This window comes from Hibiscus syriacus, unplaced genomic scaffold (genome assembly GCF_006381635.1).
Source record: "Hibiscus syriacus cultivar Baekdansim isolate YM2019G1 unplaced genomic scaffold, ASM638163v2 tig00110949_pilon, whole genome shotgun sequence".
Classification (NCBI taxonomy): domain Eukaryota; kingdom Viridiplantae; phylum Streptophyta; class Magnoliopsida; order Malvales; family Malvaceae; genus Hibiscus; species Hibiscus syriacus.
This window is the reverse complement of record NW_024062929.1, coordinates 125,980-144,615: the sequence shown is the minus strand read 5'-3', so window position 1 is coordinate 144,615 and position 18,636 is coordinate 125,980. Positions and strand designations below refer to the sequence as shown.

At 35.9% G+C, this 18,636-nt stretch overlaps 1 pseudogene; it reads left to right on the top strand.

Annotated features, from left to right (window-relative positions):
- Nucleotides 1-9,172: 9,172 nt before the first annotated feature.
- LOC120148116 lies at nucleotides 9,173-12,932 on the top strand (annotated as a pseudogene).
- Nucleotides 12,933-18,636: the final 5,704 nt, after the last annotated feature.

Sequence of the window (18,636 nt, the reverse complement as noted above, 5' to 3'; positions counted from 1 at the left end):
AATAGCACTTTGATTGTCGCAGAGCAGCTGAACTCCACCTTGCTGAACACCAACTCCTTCACTAAACCATGAGCCATAAAGCTTCTTTTGCAGCTTTAGCTGCCATGTACTCAGCTTCAGTTGTAGATAGTGCCACAACATTGAACAGTAGACTTCCAACAAATAGGTCCTCCACCAAGAGTAAAACATACCCTGTCGTAGATCTTCTATTATCCAAGTCACCTATAGTATGAATCCACATATCCTACAACCAAAGGATTATCTCATTCACTACCAAAAACAATTCCATGTCCCACAATACCCTTTAAGTACCAAAAGATCCACTTGACTGCTTCCCAATGTTCCTTACCAGGTTTAGACATGTACTTACAAACTTGACTAACAACATGAGCTAAATCAGGACGAGTACATACCATTGCATACATCAAGCACCAACAACATTAGAATACGGAACATTTGTCATATCTTCAGCTTCTTATCTGTCTTAGGGCACTGTTCTGATGAGAGCTTAAAGTGGTTCGCCAATGGAGTGCTAATTGGTTTGCGTGCTCATCACAAACCTTTCTAGCATTTTTTTTAACATAACCCCGTTGAGATAGCCACAGTTTCCTTGAGTCTCTGTCCCTGTAAATTTCCATTCCAAGAATTCTTTCAGCACCCTAATCTTTCATCAAATTCCTGACTCAATAAAGTTTTCAAACCGATAACATCATCCATGTTCTTCGCAGCAATCAACATATCATCAACATACAATAATAGAAAAATAAAAGAACCATCATCAAGGCTCTTAACATAGACAAAACAATCATACTCACATCGGTTGTAGCCAATCTTGATATATAGGAGTCAAACCGTTTATACCACTGTCTCGGAGACTGTTTCAACCCGTACAAAGATTCTTCAATCTGCAAACTAAATGCTCGTTTCCAGGTTGAGTGAAACCTTCAGGTTGCCGCATGTAGATCTCTCCTCTAAATCACCATGCAAAAAGCAGTTTTAACATCCATCTGCTCTAAATGCAAATCCCAACTGGCCACCAATGCAAGTACTGCTCGATTGAAGTGTGCCTGACCACAGGAGAAAAGATTTCATCATAATCAACTCCTTTCTACTGTGAAAAACCCTTTGCTACCAACGAGCTTGAACTTCTCCCCCTCTTTTTCTGTTACTGTTGGTTTCTTATTATACACTCATTTGCAACCAATCGACTTTTTACCCTCAGGAAGGGGAACCAACTCCCATGTACGATTGTGATTTAAAGACTCCATCTCCTCAACCATGGTACCATCCACTTGTCGTTTTCCTGACTAGTAACACATCATAAAAAACCGGATCATCACTGCTAACAATAAGTGCAAAAGAGACCAAGTCTTCAAAACCCATATACTCGAGCTTTATATTCGTCCGTCTCACCCTGTCTCTGGCGAAACTATAATTCTACAAATCATCGTAGTGGAACCACCAGAAGTCGGTTGGACATTTCTGGTCTCAACTGGAAACTGCTCGAAATCCACCACTGTGTTGCTGTTGCAACATGGATTGTTCATCAAAACAACATCTCTACGATCACAATTTTCTCACACTGGATCCCAGAACTTGAATCCTTTGACACCTTTCTTGTAACCCAGAAAAATGCACTCCTCGATTTTGCATCAAGTTGGATCTCTCAGCACAGGTACATGCACATAAGCGGACAACCAAAAATCCGTAAGTTATCAAACTAACATCATGACCGTCCCTACCTCTTCTGCAACTTTCCCATCCAATGATGTCCTTGGCGATCTGTTGAGATAACACGCCATTTAACAGCCTCGCCAAGAAGTGTTTTGGGAAGCCCCGCATTCAACCGCAAACACAAGCTCTTTCATTCAACGACCTATTCATCCGTTCCGCACACCATTCTGTTGTGGTGTCTTACTACTGTATGTCTCTTAATCCCGTGCTCCTTACAGAAGTGTAAGAGCTGTGAATCTGTGTACTCCGTACCATTGTCAGACCGCAAACACTTGATTTTTCGTCCTGTTTGGTTTTGTACCTCACCTTTCCACAGCTTGAACTTCTCAAAACTTAGATTTCTGTTTCAAAAAATACACCCAATGAAAAATCATCAATAAAAGTAACATAATACCTAGATCCCCCAAAGAGATGTCGGGAGCCCCCATACATCAGAATGCACATAATCAAGAATCTCTTGAGTTGTGTGCTTCGCAGTCTTGAAACGGACTTTAGTCTGTTTACCAAGAACAAATACTTGCAAATCGAGCTTACAGTTTTTGACACCATGCACAGATTTTTTTGTGTAATTCTGTCATACCACGTTCACTAAGATGAGCAAGAGCATATGCCACAGTTTTGTAGTATCATCACAGGATTCAAGAATGAACTCCACCTACAACGATACTCCCTAACAATCTATAAATTTTCCTGCAGTCATCTTTCCTTTCCATCACAGTCAAAGCACCTTAACATCGAATGGTTTCCCTATCCTCATCAGCCTTAGGGATAAAACCATTCTTATGCAAAGTGCCCAAAGAAATCAAATTCTTCTTCAAATCTGGGATATGTCGAACACAACTCAACCGAACAGAGCCATCATACATCTTAATTCTGACATCACCAATACCAACAATATTGCAACATCGATCACCCAAACAGAAACAGAATTAACCGACCTGTATGTCGAAAACCATTCCCTATTTGCGCGTGATGTGATAAGAACATCCAGAATCAAGAATCCACGTATCCGTCAATTGAGTCGTTGAAATAGAAAGCATATCACCCTCACTGCAATCAGAATTATCATCCTCGACCACGTTCACAGACTTGGATGAAACATCACGCTTCTCATCGTCTGTTTTTCAAACTTCGGACAGTCTCGCTTCATCCCGCCTCCTTGCACTTGTAACAGTGAATTGTCTTCTTATCCCTAGATTTGGATCTGAATTCGCTTGCCAGACCCTGCCTTCTCTGGCTTCCGTCCACGGTCTCGATTACCCTTGACATAAGCTATCGGCTTGAGAGTTTTCCCCTGCATTCTGCTTCCGCTGGTTTGTGCACCACAAGGCTGCAGTAATCTCCTCAACGTTGATAGTCTTTCCCATATGTAAGAGTAGTCACCATGTGTTCGTAAGAGGGAGGCAACGAACACAACAAAATCATCGCTCTGTCATCCTTCAATTTTACATCAAGCCGAGCCAAATCAGAAACGATTTGATTGAAGACATTCACGTGCCAATCATGATCCTGCATCTTCAGCCCATATAGCCGCTGCTTTAGATACAGTTTTGTCGTTAAGAATTTGGACATAAACTGACTTTCCAACTTCCTCCAAATTTTGTCTGGAGACGATAGATGCATGATGTGATACATACCTCGTCTGTCAAGCATAATCATATGGTTCCTCCGCTCGTTGTTGCAATTCCAATCTTCCTCCTCCATCGACGCGACTTTGTAGGTCGCAAAGCCTTTAGGATCCCCTACTGCGCCAACAGATCCTTCACCCTCGTTTTCCATAATCCGAAGTTACCCAGACCATCGAATTTTGCAACTTCGATTATGCTTGGCGGACGAGGTTATGTATCACGTCATGCATCTATCATCTCCAGATGAAATTTGGAGGAAGTTGGAAAGCCAGTTTATCTCCAAATCCTTAACGACAAAACTGTATCTAAAGCAGCGGCTGTATGGGCTGAGATGCAGGACGATCATGATTTGGCGCAACACGGAATGTCTTCAATCAAATCGTTTCTGATTTGGCTCAACTTGATGTAAAAATTAAGGATGAAGACAGAGCGATGATTTTGTTGTGTTCGTTGCTCCTCTTACGAACATATGGGTGACTACTCGTACATATGGGAAGAGACTATCAACGTTGAGGAGATTATTGCAGCCTTGTTGGCTCAAACCAGCGAAGTAGAATGCAGGGGAAAACTCTCAAGCCGATAGCTTATATGTCAGGTATCAAGACCGTGGACGGAAGCCAGAGAAGGCGGGTCTGGCAAGCGAATTCCAGATCCAAATCTAGGATAAGAAGACAATTCACTGTTCAGTGCAAGGCGGGACATATGAAGCGAGACTGTCCGAAGTTGAAAAGCACTGAGAACGTGATGTTTCATCCAAGTCGTGAACGTGGTCGAGGATACAATTCTGATTGCAGTGAGGGTGATATGCTTTCTATTTCACGACTCAATTGACGGATGCGTGGATTCTTGATTCTGGATGTTCTTATCACATCACGCAAATAGGGAATGGTTTTCGACATACAGGTCGGTTATTCTTGTTCTGTTTATTTGGGTGATGATCAATGTTGCAATATTGTTGGTATGGTGATGCCAGAATTAAGATGTATGATGGCTCTGTTCGGACGTTGAGTGTGTTCGACTATCCCAGATTTGAAGAAGAATTTGATTTCTTTGGGCACTTTGCACAAGAATGGTTTTATCCCTAAGGCTGGTGAGGATAGGGAAACCATTCGGATTATTAAAGGTGCTTTGACTGTGATGAAAGGAAATAAGACTGCAGGAAATATTTATAGATTGTTAGGGAGTACCGTTACAGGTGGAGTTCATTCTGTTGATCCTGTGATGATACTAAAAACTGGCATATGCTCTTGCTCATCTTAGTGAACGTGGTATGACAGAATTACAAAAGAAATCTTTTGCATGGTGTCAAAAGCTGTAAGCTCGATTTTCAAGTATTGTGTTCTTGGTAAACAGACTAAAGTCCGTTTCAAGACTGTGAAACACACAACTCAAGGGATTCTTGATTATGTGTATTCTGATGTATGGGGGCCTTCCACGACATTGTCTTTGGGTGGATCTAGGTATTATGTTACTTTTATTGATGATTTTTCATGGAAATTTTGGGTGTATTTTTTGAAACAGAAATCTGAAGTTTTTGAGAAGTTCAAGCTGTGGAAAGGTGAGTAGAAAACCAAACAGGACAAAAATCAAGTGTTTGCGGTCTGACAATGGTACGAGTACACAGATTCACAGTTCTTACACTCTATAAGGAGCACGGGATTAAGAGACATTTTACAGTGCGTAAGACACCACAATATAATGTGTTGCAGAAAGATGACAGGTCGTTGAATGAAGAGCCAGATGTTTGCGGTTGAATGCGGGCTTCCCAAACACTTCTTGGCCGAGGCTGTTAACATGGCGGTTATCTTATCAACAGATCGCCAAGGGCATCATTGGCTGGAAAGAAAGTTACAGAAGAGGTATGGACTGGTCATGATGTTAGTTTTGATAACTTACGGATTTTTGGTTGTCCTGCTTATATGTACCGCTGATGAGAGATCCAAACTTGAGCAAAATCGAAGGAGTGCATTTTTCTGGGTTACAAGAAAGGTGTCAAAGGATTCAAGTTCTGGTATCCATTGTGAAGAAAATTATGATCAGTAGAGATGTTGTTTTTGATGAACAATCCATGTTGCAACAGAAGAAAGACACGACAGTGGTGGATTTCGAGCAGTTTCCAGTTGAGAACCAGAAATGTCTCAACCGACTTCTGGTGGTTCCACTACAGATGATTTGCAGAATTATAGTTTCGCCAGAGACAGTGAGATGGACGAATATAAAGCCTCCGAGTAATTGGGTTTTGAAGACTTGGTCTTTGCACTTATTGTTAGCAGTGATGATCCGTTACTTTTCATGATGCTGTTACTAGTCAGGAAAACGACAAGGATGGCAGCCATGGTTGAGGAGATGGAGTCTTTGAATCACAATCGTAATGGAGTTGGTTCCCCTTCCTGAGGGTAAAAAAACCGATTGGTTGCAAATGAGTGTATAATAGAAACCAATAGTAGCAAAAAGAGGGGGAGAAGTTCAAGGCTCGTTTGGTAGCAAAGGGTTTTTTCACAGCAGAAAGAGTTGATTATGATGAAATCTTTTCTCCTGTGGTCAGGCCACACTTCAATCCGAGCAGTTTTGCATTGGTGGCCAGTGGGATTTGCTTAGAGATGGATGTTAAAACTGCTTTTTTGCATGGTGATTTAGAGGAGCAGATCTACTGCGGCAACCTGAAGGTTTCACTCAACCTGGAAACGAGCATTAGTTTGCAGATTGAAGAAATCTTTGTACGGTTGAAACAGTCTCCGAGACAGTGGTATAAACGGTTTTGACTCCTATATGATCAGATTGGCTACAACCGATGTGAGTATGATTGTTGTGTCTATGTTAAAGCCTTGATGATGGTTCTTTTATTTTCTATTACTGTATGTTGATGATATGTTGATTGCTGCGAAGAACATGGATGATGTTATCGGTTTGAAAACTTTATTGAGTCAGGAATTTGATATGAAAGATTTAGGTACTGCAAAGAAAATTCTTGGAATGGAAATTTGCAGGGACAGAGACTCAAGGAAACTGTGGCTATCTTAACGGGGTTATGTTAAAAAAATGCTAGAAAGGTTTGCGATGAGAGCGCAAAACCATTGCACCCATTGGCGAACCACTTTAAGCTCATCAGAACAGTGCCCTAAGACAGATAAGGAAGCTGAAGATATGGCAAAGGTTCCGTATTCTAATGTTGTTGCTGCTTGATATGCAATGGTATTCCTGATTTAGCTCATGCTGTTAGTCAAGTTTGTAAGTACATGTCTAAACTGGTAAGCACATTAAGAAGCAGTCAAGTGGATCTTTCGGTACTTAAAGGGTGCTATGGGACATGGAATTTTTTGGGTCAACGAGATAATCCTTTGGTTGTAGGATATGTGGATTCAGACTACAGGTGACTTGGATAATAAAGATCTACGACATGGTATGTTTTTACTCTTGGTGGAGGACCTATTTGTTGGAATACTGTTCAATCTGTTGTGGCACTATCTACACTGAAGCTGGTAATGGCAGCGGCTAAAGCTGCAAAAGAAGCTTTATGGCTCACTGGTTTAGTGAAGGAGTTGGGTGTTCAGCTCTGGAGAAGACAATCAGTGTTATTCACTTAGCTAAGAATCAGGTATAATCGGTTAGAACTAAGTACATTGATGTACGTTTTCACAAGATCAGAGAGTTGGTTGCATCTGGAGAGATTTTGTTTCAGAAGGTACACTGATGAGAATACCGTTGATATGTTCACCAAGCCAGTTACAACAGACAGTTCAAGCATTGCTTGGACTTGTTGAATGTTTCAAGTTGTTAAAGAAGTAGGTAACCCAACCCACATTGATGTTTCCTAAGGGGCAGATATTCGCCAAGGTGGAGATTTGTAAGGTATAGCTCATAAATATACCGGTAAAGAGGACAGGGGATAGAGCGGAGCGAGCGAAGCGAACGCAGCGAACATCAACTGTCCTTACAAAGAAAGTCTTGTAGAGGGGGTTACGATTATGTGGGTTGGGGGTGCGGGGGCTGTGCCTCGCGGTACGGTACAGGGTTAATTTTGGAATTATGTACCAGGGTTTTCTATTATAAATAGAGATGTAACCTAAACTTATTATCATTGAATAAAAATTTTCTAGATCCGCCTAGGCACCGAGGACGTAAGCACATTGCCGAACCTCGTTAAAATTCTTGTGTTCTTTCGTTTACTTTGCCCGATTTATCAACAAGGCTCTAGCTCTATGGTGCATGTTTTCCCGTCTTCTCTCCATACAACGTCTTTCATCCACTAGCATAATATTTTTTAAGCTTACAACTTTATATGCATTAAGTGAAAATAATTTAGTCACTTTTTTTTGCATAGGAGCTAAAGCATGCCTTGTTGATGAGATAGGATGCATAATAACTCTCAAGTGGAGTCTAAGTCGTATGTTAACCTTATAATAGAAAGCGAGTTAATTGTTCGTGCAGAGACAAGAGCAGCGAATATTTATCCTATTAAAGTTGAGATAACTCTCTTTCGTAGGTTGAGGTAAGGGTTACTCCTTTGATTGAGGCAACATTGAGTCGGTCGGGAAGTTAAATATGAATCACTCTACTTTGTTCTTAGGATTTAAATCCCTTGTTCATGCTTATTATGAAACATTGATTCTTAATTGATGTTGGTGGAGATTATATTTTGATTGGTCGATGACGACAGAGTTTCAGTCTATTGACGATGTTGGGATTTTGATTGATAGATGATGTCGATGGTGATTGACGATAGAAAAAGGGATTAAAATTTTTATTGTGTTTTTTTTGAGATTTTAGAGAAAAAATGTTTCTTCAAATAATATAATTTTAATATTTTTTAAAATAAATTTTTAAAATATATAAATGCAATATGTGTTAGATAACAATTCTTTAACAATCATTATGATGTTGACATTTAAAATAGTAATATCAAAAATATTAGACACATATTTTTAGTTAAAAATATTTTTGAACGCTTAAAATTAATAAATGGTATGATTTATGCACTTACTATTTCATTAAATCTTTCTTTAATAATTGCTATTGTGATATTTTTTAAAATATTTAAATAAAATAATTAAAAAATAAACATTTAAGGTAAATAAAATAAGAGAGAGTAAAATTATAATTTATCTTTATTTTTAAATAATAAAACCTAAAATAAAAAAAAACAAGAAAGGGAAAAAATCAAGTACTCCATGATGACTACGGTGTACAAAATGAAGAATTCAAGCTTTCGTTTATAGAAAAAAATTACAGATAAATTCGTAAAAAAGATGGATTTGATTACCATAAAAAGCTCATCGAAAAATATGTTGATATTTCCTTTTATATTATATATATATAAGCCTATATATACAAGAGGATAAGACTCAATATGAACAGTTATACTCAAATAAAAAAAATGTCATACAAAATTTATGAAGTGACTGGTGGCACGCAGAATCCATTAATGCGACTTGGTACACTCCCAGCTCAATCGCCCTCACCTCAACTGTTACTCATCAATGCCTCTCCCTCTCTCTCTCTCACTTACTGGTTATACTTATTGCTCTGTTTCTTCTGAATCCATCTATTCAAATGTGATCCTCGTGCCAGCTGCCACCAATCGTCACTCACCACTTTCTTAGTTTCATTTTCACTTTTCCATCAACTTATATTAATGTATTCTTATCAAATTCACACATTCTTAATTTGTTTTCTAGTTTAATTCCTTTCCTTTTCCGTTTTCCCTCAAGGAAATGCACTTTAAAGATGTCATGCTCTGAAGCAAGGCTATTGTTCATCAAAGCGCTAAACCTTATTTGTAACTAACACCACCCAAGAGGCCAAAGGTTGGTATTATTTGTTTGACAATTATTTCTTCTTGTGGGGTGGTTGTCTTTTTCTTTTTATTTATTATTCTATCTTTTCCGTTGAAGTTTGTAGTTGGGTAGATGAACAAACTCTAGACGGAGGAAACAAAGTATTGTTCCCACTTTCCAGTTTTTAGATTATATCTTTTACGACACTTCAATAAGCTCTCCATTCTTCTGAAATTGTTTTTATATTGAAACTCCGTTCAACAAAATCTCTAAATTGGATTGGTTTGAATATCTAATTGGAGTGATCACAAGTTAGCTTTGGTTTTGGTAAAAGAACCCACCAATAAAATTGTATTCTTTTGAATCAGAGAGCAACTTGGGAACTGAAGATGTTTTAGGAGAGCAAGTGCCATATAAAGTCGAAGGTAAATTGGCAAAAATTTTCAGGACCATTTTGTAGCTCATATATACTACATACTTTGTGGGATTGGAGGATTGTGTTTTCTTTTGTTGTTGATTAGTTGATTTATTGTGTTGGATTTTTCTTAGAAGAAGATGGTAGGGAGTATTGACACGTTGCGCCAGAGTTTGAACTCAAATGGGTCTTTTAACAACTGTAATGGCTTGGAAGAGAAACTTGATGAGCTTCGGCACCTTTTGTGCAAGATTGATGGTGATCCATTGAGGATTGTGAGCGTTGGAGCAGGTGCTTGGGGAAGTGTTTTCGCCGCTTTGCTGCAAGATAGTTACGGCCAGTTCCGAGACAAGGTTCAGATCAGGATATGGAGAAGGCCTGGAAAAGCTGTCGATCGAGCCACCGCCGAACATCTCTTCGAAGTTATCAATTCAAGGGAAGATGTCTTGAGGAGGTTGATCCGGCGTTGTGCCTATTTGAAGTATGTTGAGGCAAGATTAGGCGATCGAACACTCTTTGCGGATGAGATTTTGAAAGATGGGTTTTGCTTGAACATGATTGATACACCACTTTGTCCTTTGAAAGTGTGACTAACTTGCAGGAAGCTGTTTGGGATGCTGATATTGTCGTAAACGGCTTGCCTTCAACCGAAACGCGTGAGGTATTCGAAGTCATCAACAATTATTGGAAAGAAAGAATCACAGTGCCTATAATTATCTCTTTGTCAAAGGGTATAGAGGCTGCACTGCAACCTGTTCCTCATATCATCACTCCTACACAAATGATTAATCGAGCAAGTAAGAGTTCTTATCGATTATTTAATGTTCATGTTGTGTTTAAAGCTTCCTTGGACAATATTTTCGGTATCTTCATTTGAGAGATGCCTCAGTTATTTGTTTTATAGTTTAGTAGCATTGGTGAAACAAGGGAAAATTTTGAATTTCAGATTATCATAATACTTTGCTGACCATGTAATCTCGATAGACTGACACTTACGGTTTTGAGCTAAGGAAAAAATGTTGGTAACTAACATCTTCTCTGAAATACAGAATACAGAATCCGCAATCTGCTTCTTTTGTCTTGTTTTGCCTCTCAAATAAAACCTTTTTATCTGTCATGTTTTTTAGCTTTATGCGCATCTTCTTATGCAGCTGGAATACCTATAGAGAACATACTCTATCTTGGGGGACCGAATATTGCCTCTGAGATCTATAATAAGGAATATGCTAATGCTCGAATATGTGGAGCCGAAAAGTGGAGGAAACCATTAGCAAAATTCTTAAGACAGCCCTATTTCATTGTTTGGGACAACAGTGATCTTGTCACTCATGAAGTCATGGGTGGGCTGAAGAATGTCTATGCCATTGGAGCTGGTAACTACCTCTATATCTTTTGACCAATAAATTAGCAAGCTCAGGTTCTCGAGTTCATAAACTAATCTTTACATTAACTGAACTACAACATTCTTGAGTAATGATGAATGAATCTGGGTCGACATAGTTTAAATGCTTAAGGAAGAACATTTGAAGATGCAAATAGGAAATGATCTAATCACTCGAGCTCGAAAGGTATACACGCTATTTTAAGTTTTGGAACTTCATAATGACTTTCAATTTCGATTTTCTCAGGAATGGTGGCAGCCCTGACCAAAGAAAGTGCTACCAGCAAATCAGTATTTTTGCCTTGTACATCAGAAATGATTTTTATTACTCATCTGTTGGCTGAGGAACCTGAGAAGCTTGCAGGGCCTTTGCTGGCCGACACTTATGTAACTTTGTTAAAAGGTCGTAATGCATGGTATGGCCAAATGTTAGCAAAAGGAGAACTAAGTCGAGATATGGGCGATAGCATCAGTGGAAAAGGAATGATTCAGGTAAAAAAAATTGCTTTTTCAACATATATTGCCTAAAAACTTCGTTAAATGATAAACATATAATCTCATCAGTTAAATGAAAATCTTGGAAAAGAAAGAAGCAGAAAAGGTAAATGATGCTCTGATGCATTCATTGTCTCTTACTGGATCTCATAATTGTGGATTATGAATGCGATATTGCTGAAAACTTGATGAAGCTCGAACCGATTGGCATAACTAACCGAACAATATATTATTTCAGCTGAGACTCTAAATCGCATGTACCGATTTGATTATCAGAGAACAAAATTAAACGAATGTTAATTGTTTTCCAGGGAGTGTCTGCAGTAGGAGCATTTTATGAACTTCTGAGTCAATCAAGCTTAAGTGTGTTGCATCCTGATGGAAACAAGCCTGTTGCTCCTGTTGAATTGTGCCTTTATTGAAGACTCTATACAAAATTCTTATAACAAGGTGATTTCAAATTCCCTAAGAGGCTTTTGCAATACAAAATCTTAAACCGACTACTCAAAATTAATACTTAAATTGCTGTCGACAAATATCAATGTGTAGTCACATGGTTTTTGATCGGGGTGAATCCAAAAGGGGCAGGATAGGGCCTTAGTCTCTTTGATAAAATAGTGAAGTTACAATTTTGGTCCCATTTGGTAATTATTGATTCAATATTAGAATTGTTGATGGGAATAAATTTGTCTCATCGGTTGTTGACAGTTCACTTCTTTTAATTTGGGCAAAGTCAAGGCCAGTGAGGTGACGTTCGTTGGCCAATGTCCTATAAGAGAGGTAAAGGGGATAATGGGAGTAAATAAGGAGAGGGAAGTGGTCAAGTCTTTTTTTAGTCGTGATTGTGAGGTATTTATATTGGTCATGGTTGACGGTGTTAGGTAGGGTAATTATGACTACTCGTAGGTTAATAGGTTAAATAGATCTAATTATCAATCTTGGATTTTGCTCAGGTAGATTAAATGTGTCTGTTAGAGGTCTTATCTATATATTGTAGTTGATCCGGAGGTGGTGATACTCTAGTCTTCGGAGGGTATGACTTCCTTGGGAGTTCCGACAGGCGAAAGAGTCTATCAGTAGATCCTGGCTGGTGGAGAACTAGCAGTTTCTGCAGGTGACTTCCGGAGATATAACAAGGCACTTTCAACATAAAATTTCTAATGTTGAGCACAACAATTTATATCATTATCTTGGCCCCTAACAAAAGTTTCCTGGATCAATAAGTCCAAGTTAAGCTTATTCACATAATTTGAATGTTTCAGGGAGAAGTCGGCTCAAGCCATACTTCAGGCACTGAGGGATGAAACCTTGAACGATCCCCGAGAGCGCATCGAGATTGCGCAGACGCATGCGTTTTATAAACCTTCACTTCTTGGCCAGCCTTGACAGGGTTGATGCACCTGCACACCATGAATTCAAGTTTCATGTGGAAGCAATTGTTTTAGAATGCAACATGGCGTCATTGTTATAAATATAAACATGTTCTAAATATATATATTATCAAAAGCTCCATTGACGAAATTTGTTCGAGTTTTACTGCATTTTTTCAGAAATATTTCTTTTTGTCATGGAGAGCATATTTATTTTCTCAATTATATATATATATATATATATATATTAATTTTGGTAATAATTTGGATATAATTTTAATAAAACATTAATATATTTCGGATATCTTTGTTATAGTTTTGTAACCTTTGATATTCGATCCCATTTAAACGTTAATATTATTTTCTCAATTCTAAATATATATATATATATATATATATTATTTTTGTTCATTTTTATATAATTTTAAATTTTAGGGTAAATTACAAATTTCATCACTAACTTTACTCTCTCTTATTTTGTTCACTGAATTATAAAAATTTTTAATTTTCTTACTGAACTTAATATATTGAGTTTTCTTGATCATTCAGTCATTTCCTCACTAAGAGCGTTATACATAGGCTTTTGCATATATGCAAAACGACGAAGTTTTAGTGAATTTTTTTTTAAATGGCGTCTTTTTAACGTCGTTAAATGTTTAACATGAGAGTGATAAAAAATCCCAATGTATTAAGTTCGGTGAGGAAATTAAAATTTTTTACAGTTTAGTGAGCAAAATAGGAGAGAGAGTAAAGTTAGTGATGAAATTTGTAATTTACCCTAAATTTTAATAGCCTCATATTTGTTAGAAAGTTTGGTTGAGACTCATCCGTTTAAATGATATATAAATACTTAAATTTGATAGTAAAATGCACAATCAATTACTCTATATATTCAAGACTTCTTCACTATGGCTCAAACTCCAGAAAATACTAATGTAGATGTACTGGCTCTCAATATAGTATTATTCAGTTCAATATTACTTACCCAATTACCCATTAAACTTAATGGTACTGTCAACTTTCCCAATTGAAAAGAAAACCATTAACAATGTTACTTGATGGCCATGATGGCTCTAAGGGAGCACCCTGTAGGGCCTTCAATTTTTTATATTTATAATTAGTATCCTCAATTTTTATATTTATAACTAGGATCCTTAATTTCTATAATTTCATAAACTTTTAGTTTTTGACCCTTTTTTCATTCATCTTATTAATTCATTCAATTTTGATTTAAATTTAATTAATTTTTTATATTTATAATTAGAGCTCCTAATCTTTATAATTTCATAAAATGTTTAGTTTTTGACCATCGTTTTCCATTTATCTTATTTATTTATTCAATTTTGAATTAAATTTAATTATGTTTTTCTCTTTTTCCAAATCTTACTCTTCAATTTATCAAATATTATTTGATTTTTAGTCTTCTTTAATCTCAATCTAACAATAAAATAATATATAGTTCTTTTTATTTATTTATTATTCAAAATCAAGCTATGCATCATACATGCATTCAATTTTTTATATTTATGTTGAATTTTAAGGTATTTTCTTAATAAAATAATAAAAAAAATAATAAGTTTTCACAAAATTTAATCATTTTCTATGATATATATATGTAATATTGAATTAATCGTTCAAAGTAATAAAATATACTTCCATTTTATAAAGGTATTTTTTTAATTTTTGCTCAAGGCTCCGAAAATGTTTGAGACGAATCTGGCCTTGATCTTACAGGACATCTTATAGGTACTACACCTTTTTCATTGACAATTTTGATAAACGAAATTAAACAAGAAAATCATCCTTATGTTGAATGGTTTGGCCAAGATCATGTTATCCAATTTGTTATTGGTATTTACTACAGATGAAAACGACCACTAATGAATTTGTTATTGGTGACCCCATTTAATTAAAGAGTTAACAAATAAAAATCTAAGTGGTCTTGCTCATAATTTCAGAAATCTTAACCTCACAATGCCTTGATTGAGTATGAGAAATTGTTTAAAAAGCTTCTTGATCATGAAATGTTTCTCTAATATGAAGATAAGTAATACCCATCCATTATCACATCAATCATAAAACTCCATTCAAGAACACTACTTACCATCCAAACGTTCGTTGAAGTTCTTCAACTACATCATGCTGGAAAACCAGACTGCTGCAAAACGAAACATTTGCATTGATTGGAAAAATATACAGTGAAATATATAAACAAAGAACCAATCAATCGTGTCGTGGTATTAATTACTGTCTTAAAAGCGAATTCGTCTCGATATACATAAACGCTACAATGGATGAATAGTTCCTGAGGTTAGCACGACTTTTTAAATTTTGTACACCCGAAAGATGGAGTGAACTCTGACGACATTACTCTTCTCTCGAAATTCTGAAACAATAAAGCTTTTAAAGAGTGAAGAAAATCTTTTAAAGAATGCAAGATAAAAGTGTTTTTTCTTCAAACCTAATAGCTAAAAATCATTGATATTTATAGGCTAAGATTATCAGCAAAAAAAAAAATTCAATTGCAATTAAGCTGCTATAATAGTCGTAAATAAATGATCATTACAACTACAATAAAGTTGTAATGAAACAATTGTAATACCTTATAAATACCCAATTCAAGTTTGGATAAAGAGACAATAAATTAACATTAAAATGATTTAAATTTGAGTATTACCAATATTCTCCTACTAATATGAAATAATTCTTTCGTAAAAAATGAGAGCATTGAAGTCAAAACACAAGAAGAGAATAGGAAGATTAGTTGTTTAAGTACTAATGAACGTATCTGAAACTAGTACGCAGTGATAATGAGTAATTCTTCTCTTAGATAAGTGAATAAATCTTGAACTTTCTAAGATTATGGTGAACTCATAACACACAACTAACCCCTTTATTCACTGAAGTTGTAACACATTTAACCTGGCCCAAAATTCAAATATGAATCGACGATGTTACATTAGACCACCGAAATGATCCTACAAATAAAAATCAGAAAGATACAATTTAGTTAAAAGGTTAAAACCAATAATGTTAGTAAAAAAACAAACATTTAGAAAAGGTGGAACTCTTTTATTTTGAAAACCAAAATGCGTAAATAAATAATTTACGACAAACTAGAATAAAATTATAATCTCTACACGCCCACTGATGTCCTCATTGTTGTACTATGATACCACTACAGCAGAATAAGCCTATAGCAGCGTTTTTAGACCTATAGTAGCGTTTTAAAGCGCCATTAAATACACTCCCGACATAAAAAAAATCACAAAAAATGTTGGCCAAACCAAACAAGCACCGCAACTGTTAGCGGCGTTTTATGATCACAAACACAACAAAAAGTCAGGTTTTTTAGCGACGTTTTAAAGCGTCGCTAAAAACACTCATAATATAAAAAAACCACAAAACACACCAGCCAAATGAGCGCCACAACTATTAGCGACATTTTATGATAACAAACACCACAAATCTTTACTGGCATTTTGAGTACAAACGTTGCAAAAATTCAAGTTCTTTAGTGGCGTTTTCGATACAAACGCCGCAAAAAGTAAGGTTTCTTAGCGGCATTTTTGTTTCGCTAATAATTATGTATGTAGTGCCCTTTTTACTCAAATGCCGCTAATTATGTACTCCATTAGTGACGATTTTCATCCTAAAACACCGCTAATCACAACTGATTTTCAATATGTTTTGTTCTACTTTGTATTACCCAAATTTAACGTGTAAGAATATCCAATAACAACCTTGAAATATAATTACAATTCCAATTAAATAAAAATATGAATAATTCAAAGTTTACAAACATCCAACTACAATATAACGTAGTTCAACATTGTTCACTAGAATAAAAAAACATTAATCTAAGAAATCACCTAAGATGAAGAATTTTTCACTTGATTTTGCTGCTTCATAGCTTCAAGTTGATTTTGAAGTTCTTCATATTTTTTTTCTGATATGCTGCTTTTCTCTCTTCAACTTCGGCTTTCGTTTGATAGTCGTCGCTTACCCTTGACAAATCTATCCAACTCTTATCCATTTCGTATTTCTAGAAAATCCATTATAAAAATAAAAATAGATTAATAATCAAACAATACAACAACAACAACAAAACCCTATTCCTATATGCAATGGGGTAAGGGGATGTAGGGTAGTAGGCTGCCCCCAACGCCAGGATTGAGAGCAGCTTCCGTGAAAGACCTCCGAGAGTCAGAAAATTAAAAATAAAGATAAAATGCAATGCATGTATAAATAAATAAATAAATACATAGTTGAACAGTCTTCATATGCAGTCTTCATATGAGCGTCTGTAATAGGAATTAATCCCTATAAATAAATCTCTGCGTAAAAATCTCTGCATATAGACAGAAACGTAACACCCGCCTAAATTTAAAAAGTGGAAACCTGATAGCAGAGTTTGGTGTCATGTCCCACAGAGTCCTACCAAATGCCCATCGAAGCATTCTCATTTCTACGGCCTCCATCCTCCTTACGTGATCCTTCTTGATTGCCCAACATTCTAATACATACAGCAACGCTGGTCTTATTGCCATTCTATAAAATTTTCGCTTAAATTTTAGAGGCATCTTCTTGTCAAACAATATTAGTGTAAATAGTGTCATGAACATAAGGCATATGTTAACTTCTGTCCTAATCAATAGAATAAGTTAATGAAAATTGAACATCAATTAATCAATAGACTAAGTTAATAGAAATATTAATTAATAATGTAAACAGTATGGTACTAGCATGTGGCATATGTTGACAATCGAATAAGTTAATAGAGTATTGAATATTAAATAATAGTGTAAATAGTATTGGATATTAATGTGTAATGGTTAAAATATTAAAATGCATCAATTGTTGAAAAGGCACTGCCATGAAAATAAGCCAAATTAAGAATTAGAAGATGAAATCAAGCCGTTAACTTAATAAACAAAATTACAAATGGAACCAGTCAAAAAAGTATCATTTTCCCTATTTAGGCAAAAGAAACAAATTCCACTCATCTCTAGATTCATCGCAATTTCATAGTTTGCTAGACTTGAATCTATTCAATAAAAATCCTTTAATCTTTAGTTATTCCTAATACACTGTTAATCTAAATCAGTTATTCCTAAGACACTAATAACGTCATTCTAAATTCCCAGGTGTAGTTAACTTGTTCATACAGAGTTCTTTACATTGAATCAACTCTGCAATTTTCCATAAAAATTGCTGTGAAGTATGGGATCTTTTTGCTTTAAGTACCAATATCTAATATTTATATCCAACACACATTTGGGCATGATCATTCAAACATCCTCCAAATATATTAAAAAAGCTAGAAAAAATTGAACATAGGACGCATACTTGTATCCGGCATACCCAATTCGTGTAACACAAGTCTGGCCTATCAGTTTGGCCACAAAAGTTTGTAGCATGCTATACTTTGTACCTAACAACTTCACTATCCAGATGCTTTAAGACTTCATTTATCGTATAGCATTAAAGAGATCGCTAGGTCTTCTGTCCTATGTTGTTAAGACTCTTCATTTTTCTTATAGTACTCGAGTCCAACATTTGTATCCGCGGTATGAAAAATCTCTTGAGGATAACAAAAAAGACCAACTGATGTAGTGAAAGAAGATTTATCCGGAAAATAAAACCAAAGAAATCAATTTCTCAATAGAAATCAATTGCACCAAACTAAAAATAAATTAACAAACAGACCAATGCCACAACAATATAAAGTTCCTATTAATGTTTATTGTTTAGAATTGATTTTATTTTGAATTGATTATCTAAATATTTTGTTGCAAGAATGATCAATGACATTGGTAGGTATTATACCTCGGCACCA